Below are 18,717 nucleotides of genomic sequence, written 5' to 3' on the forward strand. Positions count from 1 at the left end.
GTTCAAGCGATTTTCCTGCCTCAGCCTCTTGAGTAGCTGGGATTACACGTGCACACCACCACACCCAGCTGATGTTTGTATTTTTAGCAGAGACTCGGTTTTGCCACATTGGCCTGGCTAGTCTCAAACTCCTGAACTCCAGTGACCTGCCTGCCTCAGCCTCCCAAAGTGCTGGGATTACAGGAGTGAGCCACTGCGCCCAGCACATTTTCTGATTTTTAAATAAGAGCCATTCTGACTGGTGTGAAATGATATCTCATTATGGTTTTAACTGACCCTTCTTTCTTTCCTTCCTTCCTTCTTTCTTTCCTTTTCTCCCTTCCTTTCCCTTCCTTCCTCTCTTCCTTTCCCTTCCTTTCCCATCCTATCCCATCCTATCCCATCCTATCCCATCCTATCCCATTCCTATCCCATCCTATCCCATCCTATCCCATCCTAACCCATTCCTATCCCATCCTATCCCATCCTATCCGATCCTATCCCATCCTTTCCCATCCTATCCCATCCTATCCCATCCTATCCCATCCTATCCCATCCTATCCTATCCTATCCTGACAGAGTTTTCCTCCTGTTGCCCAGGCTGCAGTGCAATAGCACAGTCTCAGCTCACTGCAACCTCTGCTTCCCGGGTTCCGGCGATTCTCCTGCCTCAGCCTCATGAGTAGCTGGGATTACAGGCATGCGCCACCACGCTGGGCTAATTTTGTATTTTTACTACAGACGGGGTTTCTCCATATTGATCAGGCTGCTCTCAAACTCCCGACCTCAGGTGATCCTCCCACCTCGGCCACCCAAAGTGCTGGGATCACAGGAATAAGCCACCGAACCCAGCTGACTGGCATTTCTTTAATGATCAGTTCTGTTGAACTCGTTTTCAGATGCTTGTTGACTGCATGTATGTCTTAAGACATGTATGCATGTATGTATGTCAGCCAACAAACATATAAAAACAATGTCTCCCATTGCTTGTTTTTGTCAGCTCTGTAGAAGATCAGATAGTTGTAGGTATGCAGCATGGCCGGGATTTGAACTCAGACCTGGCTGCCTGGGAAGCCCAAGCCAGTCCCAGGAACATCCTTGCACTGCATCCCTACAACCGAGCTCTGTCCTGGGTGTCTTTCCCTCTCTCCTTAGCGCCCAAAATGCAGGACCTCCCAGCTCCAAGGGAGCCCCTGGGAAGGAGGGACCACAACACCTTTCCCCAGGTGCCCATTCAAGGCTCCACACCCAACGGAGACCCCTAGGCCTGCCCCAGCCCCGAGGGTGGAAGGCTTGGTGCTACCCCTGGGGCAGGGGGCCTTGAAGACTTCCCTGGCGATCAGCTTAGGACACTGCTTGCCACCTCCAGGTGTGGTCCAGGTGCAGGGAGACAGGTGGGGTGACATCCACAGCACCCCCGTGGATGTGGCAATAAAGAGCCCACCTCCTTCTCCACTAGTGGGACCACCACCTACCCTGAGCCAGATCCAGACCCCAGGGGCCCCCTTTACCCTTCTTTTCCCACCCCACATCCAACCACTCAACAAGTCTGGTCAACTCTCCACCGAAATAAATCCTAACTCTGACCCCACGCCGTCGACCTGCTTCCACTCTGCCCTGCGGTCTGCGATCCCCACAAGAATGTGATAAATGGTTTTTGCTTTCTTAGAGTCAGGTTATGAAGGTCTGATTACACACGGAGTAAAACTGACCGGTTCAGAAGTAAAGCTCCACGCGCTTTGCATTGTTCGCTGTGTGTGGCCACCCCACAGTCATGATTAGAGCATTTTCATCACCTCAAAACTTCTGACCTGCTGCTTTTTAATCAATCTCCTCCTTACCCTCCCAGCCCCAGTTCCGAACACCCACTGATTTGCTTTCTGTTCTTAGAGTTTTGCAAGTTATAGGATTTTGTATAAATAGAATCACACAGTTTATTCTCTGCTCCTTTCAGCTAGGGTCATGTTTCTGAGATTCTCCCATGCTGTGTGTGTCTGTAGTTAATTCCTCTTCAGAGTTGAGGCTGTTTCATTGAATGGAAATACGACCATATTTTGGACCCATTCTGCAGTTTATAGACATCAGGATTGTTTTCCGTCTGGGGCTCTAATGAATAAAGCCCCTCTACGCGTCGGCGTGGAAGGTTTTGTGAAGATGTGTTATTTTAACTGCTCTTAGGTGAATATGTAGGGGTAGAATCCCTCGGTCACATGATGAGTGTATGTTTAACTTTATAAGAAACTGCTAACTGCTCTTGGGATTGGCTGCCCCAATATTGTCCATTTCCACCAGCAGTGTACGAGCATTGCCACGGCTCCACATCTTCCTCGACGTTCAGCATGGCTGACGTTTTCAATTTCGATGACTCTGGTATGGCACTCACTGTGGTTTACAAGGATCCTCTCAAAACCTAAATCTAACTGTGACACTCCTGTCTGCAAACTCTCCCACATCAGGGACAATTTGAACAACAAACTAAAGAATGATAGTAAATAAATTATAATCCATAAATAATAGTCCATGAGTCCACACTTACATACACACATACACACACACATAAGAAGCGTTGGCCAGGTGCTGTGGCTCACGCTTTGGAAGGCCGAGGCAGGTGGATCACCTGAGGTCGGGAGTTCGAGACCAGCCTGACCAACATGGAGAAACCCCATCTCTACTAAAAATACAAATTAGCCAGGCATGGTGGCACATGCCTATAATCCCAGCTACTCAGGAGGCTGAGGCAGGAGAATTGCTTGAACCCAGGAGGTGGAGGTTGCGGTGAGCTGAGATCAGGCCATTGCACTCCAGCCTGGGCAACAAGAGCAAAACTCCGTCTCAAAAAAAAAGGGAGAGAGAAAAGTCTTATTGACATAGAATGCCAACTGATAAAGAGAGAGCTCCGGCTCTGCCATGGTCCCTCTGGGGTCTCCTGGGTGGAGGTGGAGAAGGTCCCCTCTGAGTTGCACGTCCCCTCCCAGGGGCCCCACCCAGAGCACCAGGTCTTAATTTCAGTTTAGGGCAGGGGGGAGCTGGTGCCTCTGGGATGTCTCCTCCAATGACTCATAACTATTGCTCATCAGCTCAACCTTGGAAGTCCCTGCAGGGGACAGGATGGCTTAAAGAAATGGGAGCTTACTCCAGCCTGGTTCCACAGGACAGAATGGTCATGACTTAGGAACTTTGTAATGACACTGAGGACATCTGCAATTCGGGCGAAAATGGTTTTTGCCTGAGGTGTCAGCTGATCAGACGCAGGGCACCACGCGCCAATGCATAGCTGCTGCTGGGTCCCGGGGAGCTTGGGGCTGAGGCGGGATCGGCCTGATTGCTGGTGATCCAAAGTAAGGAAATATGTCAGACCTTTTTGACTTTTTCTTCTTCACTTTTACCACTTTTAAAGAAAACCCAATTACTTCCCAACTTAGTCAACATGTAAATATGTCCCAATTTTGCAAACTGTAAGTCACAATGTTGTGGCTTGTGGTCATGACTCTGAATGTCAAGGGCACTGTGGTCGTGGGCATGGGCTTGGAGAGAGCACACCTGTTCACTTTGACTTTATGTCCTTTTTAAGAGGAGAGGGCTTCCCAGGTGGTTTGTGATGACACTTCCAATATTTAAGACTCCTCTTGAGTCCACCAGCCTGCCCCAGACTTTGACTCTGGTGGGCACTCCCAGCTGGCTTCCTTTTGCAGACTTTTCCACTGGCTGTGAGTCTGGGATGGGAGGGGCAGGTGCACACATTGGACGCCATGTACGCAGCAAAATGATCCATCAGGGCTCAACGTAGAATAAAAACATTTTGGGCATGAGACTGTAGTCAAATATCTCAGCCTTGAGAAGCATTTTAAAGTTTTTCTTCCTTTCCCCTCCTAGTCTCAGAAAGCAGCCTTGAAACATACTTTAAACCTGTTCCCCTCCCTTTCCCACCAGCCACAGTACTCACTTACCTCATTCTGCGCCTGCTTAGAAATGCCACGGGCTCATTTTTAAATAAACCAGTCATAGAACCCAGCTGTGGAATCCTCCTGTCTAGGGGAGTTATGAACAATGAGTCCACCACCATCGGACCAAGGTCAAGATGATGCCAACTGGACGTCCGGATGGGTGATTACTCAAGACACCTGCACCACTGCCCCACTCCCATGTCTCCTACACCGAGTTCTCTTTCCTAAAGCCCTTCACTCCATCCAAAAAGCTGAGATGGTTCCTTGAAGCCTTGAGCCCGGCCACTCTCCCACCTGCTAGCATGTGAATAAAAGTTGCTTTCCTTTCACCACACCTCGCTTCTCCTGCAGCGAGCAGCCAAATTTGAGTACTTGACTCAGTTACAAGACATCTCTACCTCCCCTGATCCCGCAGCTACAGGAGGACGCGCACCAGAAGGGAAATGTGGCCGGCCGCAGTAGCTGAAGCCTGTAATCCCAGCACTTTGGGAGGTGGAGGCGGGCAGATCACTTGAGGTCAGGAGTTCGAGACCAGCCTGGCCCACATGGTGAAACCTCATCTCTACTAAAAATACAAAAATTAGCCAGGTGTGGTGGTGCACACCTGTAATCTTAGCTACTCAGGAGGCTGAGGCACAAGAATCTCTTGAACCCGGGAGGTGGAAGACGCTGTGAGCCAAGATTGTGACACTTCACTTCAGCCTGGGGAACAGAGTGAGCCTCTGTCTAAAAAAAAAAAAATGAAAATGTAAACCAAGAAATGGGAAGACAGTGGGAGTGGGAAACTGGGGAACCCACTCGGGTGGGGGGGACAAGGGGGCCCTGTGGGGGCAGCAGGCTCCTCTCTAACGTCTCTTCACTCCGTCTGCACCCTGCAGGCCCCTGTGGCCCATGGGCCTCACCCCACACATTTCCAGCTCCAGGCTGGTTTAGCTGGTGTCTCTCTCTTTCTCCTTCTCTGCGCTTCCATTTGGATCATTTCTCTCGGTCAATCTCAGCATTGGTCCCTGAGTCTTTCCTCAGCTGTATCCAGGGGCTTTTATGGGAAGTGCATCCCAGCGAATGTGCAATTCTGACGCGGCCTGTCCATCCTTTCCCGAGGGCTCCATTGCCCCATCAGAGGCTCCATCTTCTCATTCATTTTATGCACCTTTTCCACTACCCGTGGTGCTTCGCCCAAAGCAAACAGTAAACAGGTCACTGCAGCAACCGCTGTCTGGCCGGGGGAAGGTCCCTGGGGTGGAAGCGTCAGCCGTGACATCAGACACTCCAGCCAGCAAGTGACCCAGACCAGCAGGAGCACGGGGTGAGGGGCTCTAGAATGAGGCTCGGCCGTGGCGCCGAGGCCACGGTGGTGGTGGTGGGAACTGTCATGTGTGCCACCAGCCCTCCCAGAAATCGTCACTTGAAGAATCAGCGACAGGACAGAATGGACTCCGCCAAGGGCAGGAGGGAATGAGAGATGCTGCCGTCCCCAGAGGTCACCTCAGACGGTTTCGTCTCTACCCCTGGCTTCCCGTGTCCTCAGCGGGAGGACATTCACCTGCTGCCCAAGCTGCCGGACCTGGCAGGGGCTCACGGCCCAGGGGCGGACATCAGCTACTGAGGAATGGGAGTCGATGGGCGATCCCGGCTCCCTCAGCCCTCAGACGGAAGTTCCGAGGGGCGTTCCCCACGGCTCCCAGGAGCCTGAGCCCAGCTGCCCATGGCCGTCACCCTTCCACTGGCTTTCCTCCCCGGATGTCTCACACCCTTCCCTCACTGGGCCTCCTGGGGTCCCTGGTCCCCAGGTCCTCATCTCAGGGCCTGGGGGGGTCCCAGCAGTAAGTGCTAAATAACCCACTGCAGGAAATATGATGCTTCTCTCTGGGAGAAAGGAGATGGAGGCGGGTCTCCTGCAAACTGTGGGTGCAACATTACCTTTAGAAGGTCGAATCCGTGCAAAGTGCCTGCAGTGGGGAAAGCAGTGGATGCACCCACCCCCCAGGGAGGCAGAAGAGGGAGAATGTGAGGGATGAGCTCTTGAAGGTAGGTGAGTGGGCTATGGGGGTTTCCAGCTCCATTATTCAAACCATACTAGGAAACCATCAGAGACTTTTTTTTTTTAGCTTAATGAATTCTTTTTTTTTTTTTCTTGAGACAGAGTCTCACTTTGTCACCAAGCTAGAGTGCAGTGGCATGATCTCCGTTCACCGCAACCTCTGCCTCTCTGGTTCAAGCGATTCTCCTGCCTCAGCCTCCCAAGTAGCTGGGATTACAGGCATGCGCCACCACGCCCGGCTAATTTTTGTATTTTTAGTAGAGACAGGGTTTCACCATGTTGTCCAGGATGGTCTCGATCTCCTGACCTCGTGATCCACCCGCCTTGGCCTCCCAAAGTGCTATGATTACAGGCATGAGCCACTGCAACTGCTTTTTTTTTTTTTTAAGGCAGTGTCTTGCTCTGTTGCCCAGGCTGGAGTGCAGTGGAATTTAAGGCAGTGTCTTGCTCTGTTGCCCAGGCTGGAGTGCAGTGGAACGATCACAGCTCACTACAGCCTCGACCTCCTGGGCTCAAGCAATCTCCTGTCTCAGCCTCCAGAGTAGCTGAGACTACAGGTGCACATCACCATGTCCTGCTGACTTTTAAATCTTTTGTAGAGATGAGGTCTTACTATGTTGCTCAGGCTGGTCTCAAACTCCCCGGCTCAAGCGATCCTCCCACTTTGGCCTCCCAAAGCCTGGTATTACAGGCATGAGCCACCGTGCCCGGCCAAGCTTCATGGACTTTGATAGAGCAGACACTTTTTGTCACCACCACGCAAGCCTAGAGCTTTGCCAGCCACTCCAGACCCCTCCACAGCACCCCCATGGCCACGGCCCTCTCCCAGCCCCCAAAGTCGTCACCGTCCTGACAGGGTCTTCTCTCCCCTGTGCTTCTCTACACTTTCATTTAGGTAAAATTATTTGATATCTCTATCTTTAAATATGACAGTTTAGTCAGGGCCACTTTTTTATCTGATGCGTCTTTTAAATCTCTTTTCCCCTATAGGTTCCACGCCATCCCTTTCTTTTCCTTACAGTTGATCTGGTGAATACCTGGGGCCACCCCCTGCCAAGTTCCTCACAGTGAGAGTGTTGCTGGCTGCCCCTCCAGCTCCAGATCAACACCCCCTCCCTTGTCCAGTGGGTTTCTTGCAAGGAGGCAGCTAGCTGGAGCCAGGGGCTGGGGCCAGGGGCTCAGTCACACCCAGGCCGTGCAGCTCTTTATCAGGGGCACAGAAGCCGGATGCTCCCCCTTTTTGAGGGATCAGTGGCTGCATTACCTATACTCATTCATTCACCAGGGGTTGCAAAATGGTGATATTCTAATTCTACCATTCTTTTTTTTTTTTTAATTTTTTTTTGAGACAGAGTCTCGCTCTGTCTCAGCTCACTGCAACCTCCATCTCCCAGGTTCAAGCAATTCTCCTGCCTCAGCCTCCCGAGTAGCTGGGATTACAGGTATGTGCCACCACGCCCGGCTAATTTTTGTATTTTTAGTAGAGATGGGGCTTCACCATGTTGGTCAGGCTGGTCTCAGACTCCTGACCTTGTGATCTGCCCACCTTGGCCTCCCAATCTTTTTTCATTTATTAGTTGGATTGCTTAAAAAAAAAAAAGACTCCCCGATATGGGCAGGAACAATGCTGAATTTTTACTTACTGTCTCTAAGATAATGAATGGATTGCTAGCCTCCAAAGATGATCAATTTGTTGTTTTTTGGTTTGTTTTAAGATTATGGTGAACTCATGGACTTAAACTTCTTTATGGGTTTTGAGCCACTGCAATTATCCTCACCAAATCTCAAGCTGTCCCACCTCTGGCACGTAGGGCCTCTTCAAGTTTTCCTCATTCATACTTGTTTGTCTGTTTGTTTTTGGGTGGCCAGCAGGAGAGCATCCACAGTCTGTCTCTCCAGCCAAGGAGGAAGGTGACAAGACCTCTGTCAAGGTGAGATCCAGGTCAGCAGCCTCTGGTTCCCCTGCAGTTAGGCTGGAAAGTGAGCCCTCTGAGCCGGCCCCTGGGGTGGGGGCACCAACTCCAGAATACACTTTAAACCTGTCCCCGCAAATCAAGGTCTCAGGTTCCATGTTATTCTGTCCGTGCGAGGTCTTCAATTAAGTCTCGACACCAGTGGGTAAGAAAACTAAAAGGTATCGTCAGGGTAGAGATGAAACCGCCGCCGCAAAATTATGAGCCAGTGAAAGAGATGAACCAACTCCACTTGATTCTAAGCTCCAAGCTGTCCTCGTTCATTCCTGGGTGTAGGCTGAACTCACCTTGGGAGGAATTTAGTTTATATTAATAGTTTATAGTTTGATACAAAGAGAATAACAGCCCTTTCCCAAAACAAACCCCCTTCTTGCCTGGGGACTAGACCGCCTTTGTTACAAATTAGCCACAAGATTAGAAATCATGGTTAGGCATCACGTAGCTGGAGGCTGTAAGATTTTGACTCTCCTCGAACTGCTCCTGGAGATAAAATCACGATTGTAAAACCTAAGACCAGTGCTTGAGATATTTTGCAGACCCTGCACTTGATGGATCAGCTGGCACCACCCAGATCAATAAACTGGCTCATCTGATCTTGTGAGCCCCACCCAGGAACTGACTCAGTGCAGGAAGACAGCTCCGACTCCCTATTTCATTTCCAACCAATCAGCACTCCCGGCTCACCGGCCTCCCCCCACCCACCACACTGTCCTTAAAAACTCTCATCCCGGAACGGGGAGACTGATTTGAGTAATGATAAAACTCCGGTCTCCTGCACAGCTGGCTCTGCATGAATTATTCTTTCTCCACTGCAGTTCCTCTGTCTTGATAAAATGGCTCTGTCTACACAGCAGGCAAGGTGAACTCATTGGGAGGTTACAGAGATTGTAATGTATCCATCACATTTTTACAAGTTTTACTAAGACAGGATAAGAGTCCCAGGTTTGGAGCAGGACATTTCTAATGGAGCTTTCTCTGCCATCAGCCCGGCCATATGACCCAGGGTCTCGGGACTCCCAGGGACACGGGCAGCCCAAAAGGCAGTTCTGTCTTATCTCAAGCCCAGGAAGACAAGATAATGTGCTGGGATAATCCCTGAGAAGTTTCTTTCTCCTCCACCTTAAAGAGGTAAAAGGAAAATAAAAATCTCAGGACCCGAAACTCACTATGCTAAAAAGAAGAGTTAAGCTTGAGAACTGGGTCACCCAAAACTACCTCCCAGTTTCTTCCTAAATAGACAGATGCAAAGACAGAAGGCCACTCCCCTCCCCAGGGGGTCTCCCTCACTGTTTGCTCACAAGGAAATACCTTGTGGTCCCCAAGATCTTTTTTTTTTTTTTCAGATGGAGTTTCGCTCTTGTTGCCCAGCCTAAAGTGCAGTGGTATGGTCTGGGCTCACTGCAGCCTCCACCTCCCGGGTTCAAGTGATTCTCCTGCCTCAGCCTCCCAAGTAGCTGGGACTACAGGCGTGTGCCACCATGCCTGGCTAATTTTTGTATCTTTAGTAGAGATGGGGTTTCACCATGTTGGCCAGGCTGGTCTCAAACTCCTGACCTCAGGTGATCTGCCTGCCTCGGCCTCCCAAAGTGCTGGGATTACAGGCCACACATCTTTTTTTTTTTTTTCTTTTCCAAGAACTTTGTCCTAAAACAGAGTTCTGCTGAATTTCACCCTGACAATGTAAATTAACAGCTTATCTGCACAGGTATGGGACAAAGACAGGGCTAGAAGTCTTCCCTCCGCTCACCAGAGACAAACGCATCTTTGACTCCCTCCTCTACTGTTCTTCTTACATAAAGATGCAGGTTCACTGAGCACAGGATGAATGCAGTTTACTGTTCCTCTTCCGCCTTTCACATGTAAAACGGGGATTCAGGGAAGGCTCATCAACGCCTCAAAAGAATGCAACCGCTGGCCTCTTTTATCTACCCTCCCATTTTTTTCTTTCCATTTTTCCCTACTGTCTGCTCTTTCCTCTTTGAATACTGAAGTTCTCAAACCGTCTTTGGAAATCATGCAGGCCACAGCTCCTACTGTGCTCCTTCCCATCCACCTAGCCCGCGGAGCCCATCCTTCTCCTGAAGCTGTGGGTCCGGTTTGCTGACACTTTCTCCTGGGCACATCCTCAACCCCGGCAAAATAAACTTCTCAATAGATTGCGACTCCTCAGTCATTTTCTTTGGTGTACAAAGCACAGGCTCATCTTCCTGTGTCTATCCTGGGGTTTCAGGGCAGCAGAGCTCCGCCTCCACAAGTGTTCAGGATCTGTTCAGATGGTTCAGCCTCAGGGCCAGGCTGGGTCCTCTGCACCCCAAGTTGTGTCCCCTGTCTATTGCAATGACCCAGACAGGGCCGGTTCTCAGATGACTCTGTAAAAATGTTTGGGGGTGTCTGGGGACTGTGCAATACCTTCCTCCACACTCAGATTCCAGAGTTCTCCCTTGACCGTGGACCACTTCCTAGACACGGCTGCAGACAGCTGTCACCTCCCTAAGCACAGCCTTAAAGACCAAGGTCCCACTTCCCCAGTCTGCTCTTGATTCTTTAGGATTTTCACAAAGTTGGGCTGGGCACAGTGGCTCACACCTGTCATCCCAGCACTTTGGGAGGCCGAGGAGGGAGGATCACCTGAGGTCAGGAGACCACCCTGGCCAACATGGGGAAACCCCACCTCTACTAAAAATACAAAAATCAGCCTGCATGGTGGCCAGCACCTGTAATCCCAGCTACTCGGGAGGCTGACGTAGGAGAATCGCTTGAATCCCGGAGGCAGAGGTTGCAGTGAGCCAAGATCGCACCACTGCACTCCAGCCTGGGGACAGAGCCAGACTCCGTCTCAAAAAAAAAAAAAAAATCTGTGCTGGTTTCATTTTCTTCCTCCACGCCAGAGCCCGGAGGCCGTGGTCTACAGCTGCCGGCCATGCCCCTGCCTCCATGAGACCTGGGATTGTGTCAGACGTCCTGCTCCAGCCTGTAAGAGCAGGAGTGGCTTTTTCACCAAGGATATGCTCGGCTTTTCCATCCCCTTTCATCCTGGGTGACAGAGGCTGCAGATAATAATCACAGCCTGGGATTCAAGGGAGCCTGACTAGTTGCCGCCTCTCTCCCCCGACTCAGATCTGCTTCTGAGCCTGTCTTCTGTTGTGAAACTTACTCTCGAATGCCTTCACTTGATGCCGAGCAGAACATCACAGTCTCTGTTGTGTTGATGTGCGGTAGCTGTTTAAGTAGACAGCACAGAGCACAATAGGTCACTTCTGCCCAACTGTTAACCAGGCAGCTGGTCACCCAGCTCAGCTACCTGCATAAAAGCCTCGGCGATCCCCGTGGCCCACACTGGAAGTTCTCCTGTGGCTTCCACACTAAGAACTACATCTAGGGTCTACGTCTTTTTTACTGGCCAACCTCCTTTTGCCTTTCAGGAGTGTGACTGAGCAACCTCTTCGGTTGTAACCAGAGACGCTGGTTTCGGAACACAGGTGGAAAGGTCGGCAGCTGCTGCCAAGGAAACAAGAAGGGGTCTCCGGGCAACGGGCTCGGTCTGGGAGTGCTTTCACCTCTGTCCCCCGGCTCTCCCCTCTGGGCAATGGGCTTGGAATGGGAGTGCTTCACCTCCACACCCGCAGCTGTCTCCATGCATGCACCACCTCTGCAGGGGCCTGGCAGGGCAGCTCACCTGTGCTTTGCTCCCATCCTGGACACTGAGGTGAGTCAGATGTGGGGGCGACCACACAGTAGCACCCCACTCGTGGGTCCCACTTGGGGCAGTGAAACAAAACACCGCTGATCAAAAACTTAAAAAGGAAAAGAGAAAAATTAAAAGCCCAGACTCCCAGGTAAACACTGCATCTGAACTTCTGAGTCAAGGGAGGAAAAAAACCCAAAGCAGCCGCCCTCATCAGGCTGTGCCCACCCCCAATCTGTGCTCACCCTCAGTTCCCGGCCATCTCTGCAAGGGAGACCCTTGGAAACGGGTCTCCCTCCTCACCGGACCCACCATCACAGATGGGACCTTCTGAAGGCCATAAGGTGGCAAAGGGAGCCCACCCTGAGGTCCAGCTTTGTATGCGGCCACAAATAGACCCCAGGCCATCTCCCTTCCCTTTCTAACATGAGCTCGGGGTGTCATGATCCATCAAAGCAGAACTTGCCATCTCCCTTCATGACTACCAGGCTGAGAGAAAAATGGGCAGATGTTTCTCCCGGGAAATACTGCTGCACTGTGGCGGGAGTGGTTTTGAAGGTTGCCTTAGGTTGGAGCTAGGCAGTCTTCTGGGGCGCAGAGGGGCTTGGGACACCTGTCTTTTCCCGATGCTCAGCCCTCAATGCCTTCTGGCCTTGGATGGTCCTGGGCTGGTGAAAGGTACAGCTTCCATGCAGCCCTACTTTTCTGTACAGCGCCAAACTGCTACGTACAAAAACAACTACAGATCGATATTGCAGACAGGGTCTTGCTCTGTTGCCCAGGCTGCAGCGCAGTGGCACGATCACAGCTCACTGCAGCCTCAATTTCCTGGGTTCAAGCAATCCTCCCACCTCAGCCTCTCGAGTAGCTGGGTCTACAGATGTAGATATAAATATACATATACATATTTTTTTTCGTTTTTTTTAGAGACAGAGTCTCGCTATGTTGCCCAGGCTGGTCTCAAACTTCTGGGCTCAAGCAATCTGCCTGCCTCAGCCTTCCAAAGTGCTGAGATTACATGTGTGAGCCACTGTGCCCGGCCAGAAACTACAAATCTGTATCAAGACTTGCGGAGACTCCTTACCCTCCCCTACCTCAGAATAAAGTGATTCAGGACATCATGAGTAGGTTTTTATACAAAAATATCAAACGTTCTGTATTGCCTTTCCAAAACTCAGAGAACGTGCAGTAGAGTCCCTCTTCTTTCTGCCAAAGGAAAACTGAAATAGAATCATTTCCATGGATCTAAGGGAAATTTTTGAGACTCAAGAAAACCGTGACCTTTCTCATTTTTACTCTGCACCACCTTCATTTAACAAGAGTGCAGAAACTTCCTCGTGAGAGGTTTTGCCAGAATCTGTTTCCCTCATCACATTCGCCATCATTTTAACCTTGATTGCTAACACTCTATTTCAGAGTTGTATCGCTAAGTCTTATCGGCTTATCATTTCTGACACGGCTGCAGCAGCCTCTTCCACTGAACATGGTTGAGAAAACATTTCTCAGAGAGACTTAACAAGTGAACTCACTCTTCGCCTAAGAGATGGAGAAAGTGAGCTCCTAGCAGAGTTTCTGAAGTAAAAGATTCCAATGGCTGCTTCCCAAGGAAGGAGGGTCCTGGGGAACTTGGGGTGACACAGGGCAGCTGCCTGGGCCCCCTTTGGGGCAGGAGCACTCCACGGTCCCCGGCTGCCCAGCCCAAATGACAGTCCCGGGTTGAGGTCCCCCAGGGCTAGCCCACGTCCAGTGGCCGTGCAGGGGGTTTAGAGGGTAAAGGTCCGGCCAGTTTCCTTGACAGGGGCCATCTGAGGGGCTGCCATGCTCCAGGGCCCCCTGAGAATCAGCTGAAGCCTCCATCATGGCCGTGTGTCCGCTCGGCTGCCCCCTGCCCCATCCTGTCCTGGGGGTGCCCCTGGCCAAACCCTCACACGTGGCCTTCTCAAGTCCATGCAGCTCCCCCGCCCTGGGCAGGCTTCTGTCCGAGAGGTCGCCTGGATCAGGGATGCCCACTTCCTCTGGCCTTTGTCACCTTTGCCTTTTCTCTGCAAGGTTTTCCTGCCTTTGAGGAGGGGGTCACCTGTCCCGCCGCACTCCTGCTGGCCCCTTCAGGCCCTCCTGTTTGAAGAGAGGAGCAAACGTAGAAACAGTGTCTAGTAAGAATAAGGGCCCTTGCCCAGTGTATCTTCTGCAAGGAATCAGAGCGAGAAAGTCATTTTTCTCCCAGATCCTGAATTGGAGGCACCCTGCTCTTGAATAAATCCAAGGTGACGTGTCCTCGTTTCCCACTGATGATGCACGCGGGGTCTCCTGAATAATTCTGTCTCGGGGGGCTTATGTTCTGCTTCAGCTTAAAATGCTCCCTCATAAACAGATCATCATCAAGTCACGTTGTCCCCTGACATTGTAAGTAATAAACTGGGTAAAATTCACGCCAGGAAAACTCTAAGAACATAACGATCAAGAAACAAACCCAAATAAAGCCATGCATAGTCACTTCTGGGGTAAACGGTTTCGAAAATTCTTTTGCTTCGGCAGCACAGAAATAGAATTTCTAAAGATTGAATCAAGTGGGCTCCTTGGACCCGGGTGGGAAGGGACTGGCCCCCTTTCTGCGGGCTCCGGGTCCGGATGGAGAGTGTCAGCTGCCCCACCTGGTGGCGGGTCTCCATGGACAGGCGAGCGTGCGCAGGGCTGTGCTCGCAGTCATGAATATTCATGTCCTTCTGTTAAACAGCCTATGTGAGTCGGTTTATGTACATAGGAGAGCAGTGCCTACCATTTTATTTTTTATTTTATTTATTATTCATTTATTTATTTTGGGATGGAGTTTTGCTCTTGTTGCCCAGGCTGGAGTACAATGGTGCAACCTCGGCTCACTGCAACCTCCACCTCCTGGGCTCAAGCAATTCTCCTGCCTCAGCCTCCAAAGTAGCTGGGATTACAGGGCCCAACACCATGCCTGGCTTATCTATCTTTTTTTTTTTTTTTTTTGTATTTTTAGTAGAGACGGGATTTCACCACGTTGGCCAGGCTGGTCTCGAACTCCTGACCGCAAGTGATCCACCCGCCTCCATCTCCCAAAGTGCTGCGATTACAGGCGTGAGACCGGTGTGCTCACCGTTTTGAAAATTTAAATGGTATAAAAGAAGACAACACCAAAAGACAACACCAAAACGTCCCCTCCCCCTTGCCGGCCTTCCATTCAGGCTGCTCACACGGGTCCTGACATCTTCGTGCGTGTTCTGCCAGGTGGCGCGCCAGCCCACCCTGATTCTGAAAGTGCACCGGGGTGACACTTTACATCATTCTGCTGCAAGCTTTTTCCAATTTCTTATGCTCCCCGGATTCCTTCTGCACTGGGGCACACGGACCCGCCTCCCTTCCAGCAGAGGCCCAGCAGTGCAGGAGGTTCCAGGGTTCATTTCACTCTCTCCATCTGGTCACTCACGGGGGTCTGCTTTGACAAGGTTGGAGCAGTCCTTATCGGCGCGTGCCTGGACAAACTGTGTGTGTAACTTCAGGATGAAGGGCTAAGCAACTCAAATGTGACCTGCAATTTATAGTTAACAGACACAGCAGGATGACCTCCCAACAGACACGGTGTCCTCCTGCCAGCAGGGTCTGGGGCGCCTGCATCCTTGGGTCCTCCCGGGGGGGCTGTGGAGCTTCCTCGTGTGGGGGGAAACGCTGCCTTCTTTCACATGAGTTTCGTTTTTGTTTTGAGACAGAGTCTCCCATCCCAGGTTCAAGCGATTCTCCTGTCTCAGCCTCCTGAGAGCTGGGATTACAGGTGTGCACCACCACACCCAGCTAATTTTTGTATTTTTTTTTTTTAGGTAGAGACAGGGTTTCGCCATGCTGGCCAGGCTGGTCTTGAACTCCTGATCTCTGGCAATCCGCCCTCCTCGGCCTCCCATAGTGCTAGGTTTACAGGCATAAGCCACTGAGCCCAGCCCTTGAGTTTTCTTTAATTATGACAATGTAACTAATTCTGTAAAGGAAAAGAGCAACAGAGGAACTGCTGGCTTTTCTTTATAAGCTCAGACTTTGGTCCCCAGCTGGCCCTCAGCCATCTCTCCCAAGCAGTCTCTCCACTCCACATGGACAGTGACCTTTCTGTGGTCCCAATGGACTCTTTGTGCCCTTCACAGAAGGCCAAGCAGAGGCCCAGAGGGGAGCAACAGCCACATAGGGACCCAAGAGCCCACCAGAGCCCCTCGGGTGAGACGTGCAGCCCACTGCACCTGTCCCTGCTGCCACCGCCCATCCACCCATGGACAGCAGAGCCCCGGGCTGGGTGGAAAGATGCCAGGAGTCCTCACTTTCTCCATGGCGGATAATGAAGGTGACCCTGTGTGCTGACCCCCAGAGGCACGGACTGCACAGTGAGGAGCCTGACTGGGGGTCCCAAGGCCAAGGCCAGCGCCTCTCACAGCGGGAGAGTCTGACAATGACAGATGCCCCTCCTTGTTCCTCCAATGAAGGCCTCACAAGGCACTGTCGAGGTCTCCTAAGAATTTAATAAAAAAATAAAAAGCACCAAACAACCAATCTCTGAACGTCGGTAGCTTCAAAAAAGGAGTACAAGTGCTCCCTGTTTTGAGAAACTGTTTATTGCATGCCACACACTCTGGCCCAGGAATCCCCCAAAAGCCCTAGGTCACACCCCTCCATGCCCTCCACTGCTCTCTTACTTTGGAATGCAGGGATTAAATTGGTGAATGATTATGAAATCTTAGAGTGGTAAAAGCTATTCCAGGCCTTACCCCAAAGCCAGAAACCACAAAAGAAAACTTGATAGATTTAGCTACAGAAGAACTTCAAACCTGTGCGTAGTAAAAAAATAAAAAGGCAGAACACAGTAGCTCACATCTGTAATCCCAGCACTTTGGGAAGCCAAGGAGGGTGGATCACTCAAGCCCAGGAGTTCAAGACCAGCCTAGGGAACATGGCAAAACCCCATCTCTACAAAGAACTACAAAAACTAGCCAGGCATGGTGACATGCACCTGTAGTCCCATCTACTGGGAAGGCTGAGGTGGGAGGATCACCTGAGCCTGGGGAGGCAGAGGTTGCAGTGAGCTGTGATCACGCCACTACACTCCAGCCTGGGTGTACACAGAGTAAGACCTTGTCTCAAAAAAAAAAGAAAAAAAAAAAAAGGTTGAACAAACAAACCAAAATCCAAAGTCAAAAGAAAAATGACGGAAAAATAAATGCAATGTACAAGAGTATATTGTACTACTGTATGATACTCTGTGTTATTGTACTGTTGTACAATACACTTTCTTTCTGAGACAGAGTCTCGCTCTGTCGCCCAGGCTGGAGTGCAGTGGCACGATCTCGGCTCACTGCAACCTCCACCTCCTGGGTTCAAGCAATTCTCCTGCCTCAGCCTCCCAATTATCTGGGATTACAGGCACCCACTACCACGCCCGGTTAATTTTTGTATTTTTTAGTAGAGACCAGGTTTCATCATGTTAGCCAGGCTGGTCTCAAACTCCTGACTTCAGGTGATCTGCCCAACTTGGCCTCCCAAAGTGCTGGGATTACAGGCGTGAGCCGCTGCGCCCGGCCATACATTGCATTTACGCTCTTGTACAGAGTAGGATAGGGCGCAGAGAAGAGCTAAATTCCTTACGGTAACAAGCTCTTAGAATGCCTAAGAAAAAGACACACAGCCCAACAGAAAAATAAAAAATGGGCAAAGAACACAGGCAGGCAATATTCCAAATGGCCAATAATAAAATGAAAAGATGTTCAACATCACCAGCAGTCAAAGAAATTAGGACTCAAGTGATGAAAAGGGCTGTTTCGCCTAGCAGACTGCCAAAGACATAACGCAATGACATATCTCAGGGCTGGCAAGACGACAGGCAAGCGGGCATGCCCGCTCACCAGTGGGTGGACGGCAGGCTGGCCCCATATTTCTGGAGGGCATTTTGGCAAAATGCAGCATAGTCTTTGGCCCGCCGGCCTCTTCTAGGGATTTGCCCGCAGGAAATGCTCAGAGCCGCTCTAAGGACGCATCAAGAAAGCTGTTCATCACAACACTGTTTTAAAAACTGTGAAGCAGCATGCCAAAACCTTAACAGCCCATGTCTCTGGGAAGTCACCTTATTAATTAGATCATCTCCCCAAAGTTTGGTAATGAAAGAGTATTATTTTATGAGAAAAAAATTGATTTTTGAAAAAATTCACGAAGGCATTAAAACAATTCTTTAATGGGTTTCCTGACCCCAAAACTGGCCCTCCAGCTTCCCAGGCTGGCATGACTAGAAGCACCCCTCCAAGCAAGTCTCTGATTTTGATCCGATCAAATCTCTGTCACTTTCTAGACAGGAACCGAACCCACAAATTCATCTCCCAGACACGTGTGGATCAGGGCCCGGAGGCTTACAGAAGCCGCGCGGTGCCCTGGGCACCGTCTGCCCCTTCCACGAGTGGGTGCTGAGGGAGGATCCAGTCGGGTCTGCCCGTTCCCCGCCGCCCGGGGATGCTAAGCACACCCAGGCCACCGCCAGCCTCGGGCACACACCCTGGACCTTTTATAAAACAGAACTGGAAAGACTTTCAAGGTCACATGGTCAGTGCACAGCAGAAGCAGAAACAGCAGCGACATCAAGGTCCAGGGCAGTTCCTAGAAACTGTTTCCTCCCCCGAACCTGGCGGCAGGTGTGCTCGAGGAGCCGCCGCCCCGGGCAGGCCCTGCGTCCACTCCCCGCCGCAAGCTCGGGTGGGGCAGCCGCGGGGACACGCGGGGGCCGCCCCCGACCCCAGCCCAAGGCTGTGGGGCTGGAGGGGCGGGCAGGCCGGGCTCAGCCCGGAGCCCCCGCGTGAACTTCGGGGAGGAACTCGGTTGGCGGCCGGGGCCCCGCACGCTCCCTCCCCGCGGCCCCGAGCGCTTTCCCACGGCCACGCCCCCCGCGCCCAGAACTTCCCGGCGACCCCGCGCCCCCTGCGCGCCCCCCGGAGGTGGCCGCGGCACGGGAGGCGGGCAGCACGGGGCTCGGCCCGGCCCAAGCGCCTTCGCCCCGCACCCCCGCGGAGGGGGCCGCGTCCGAACCGGGCGGGGCGGGGCGGGGGTATCCCCGGG

Source organism: Hylobates moloch, unplaced genomic scaffold (genome assembly GCF_009828535.3).
Source record: "Hylobates moloch isolate HMO894 unplaced genomic scaffold, HMol_V3 SCAFFOLD_10, whole genome shotgun sequence".
In the NCBI taxonomy this organism is placed as follows: Eukaryota; Metazoa; Chordata; class Mammalia; order Primates; family Hylobatidae; genus Hylobates; species Hylobates moloch.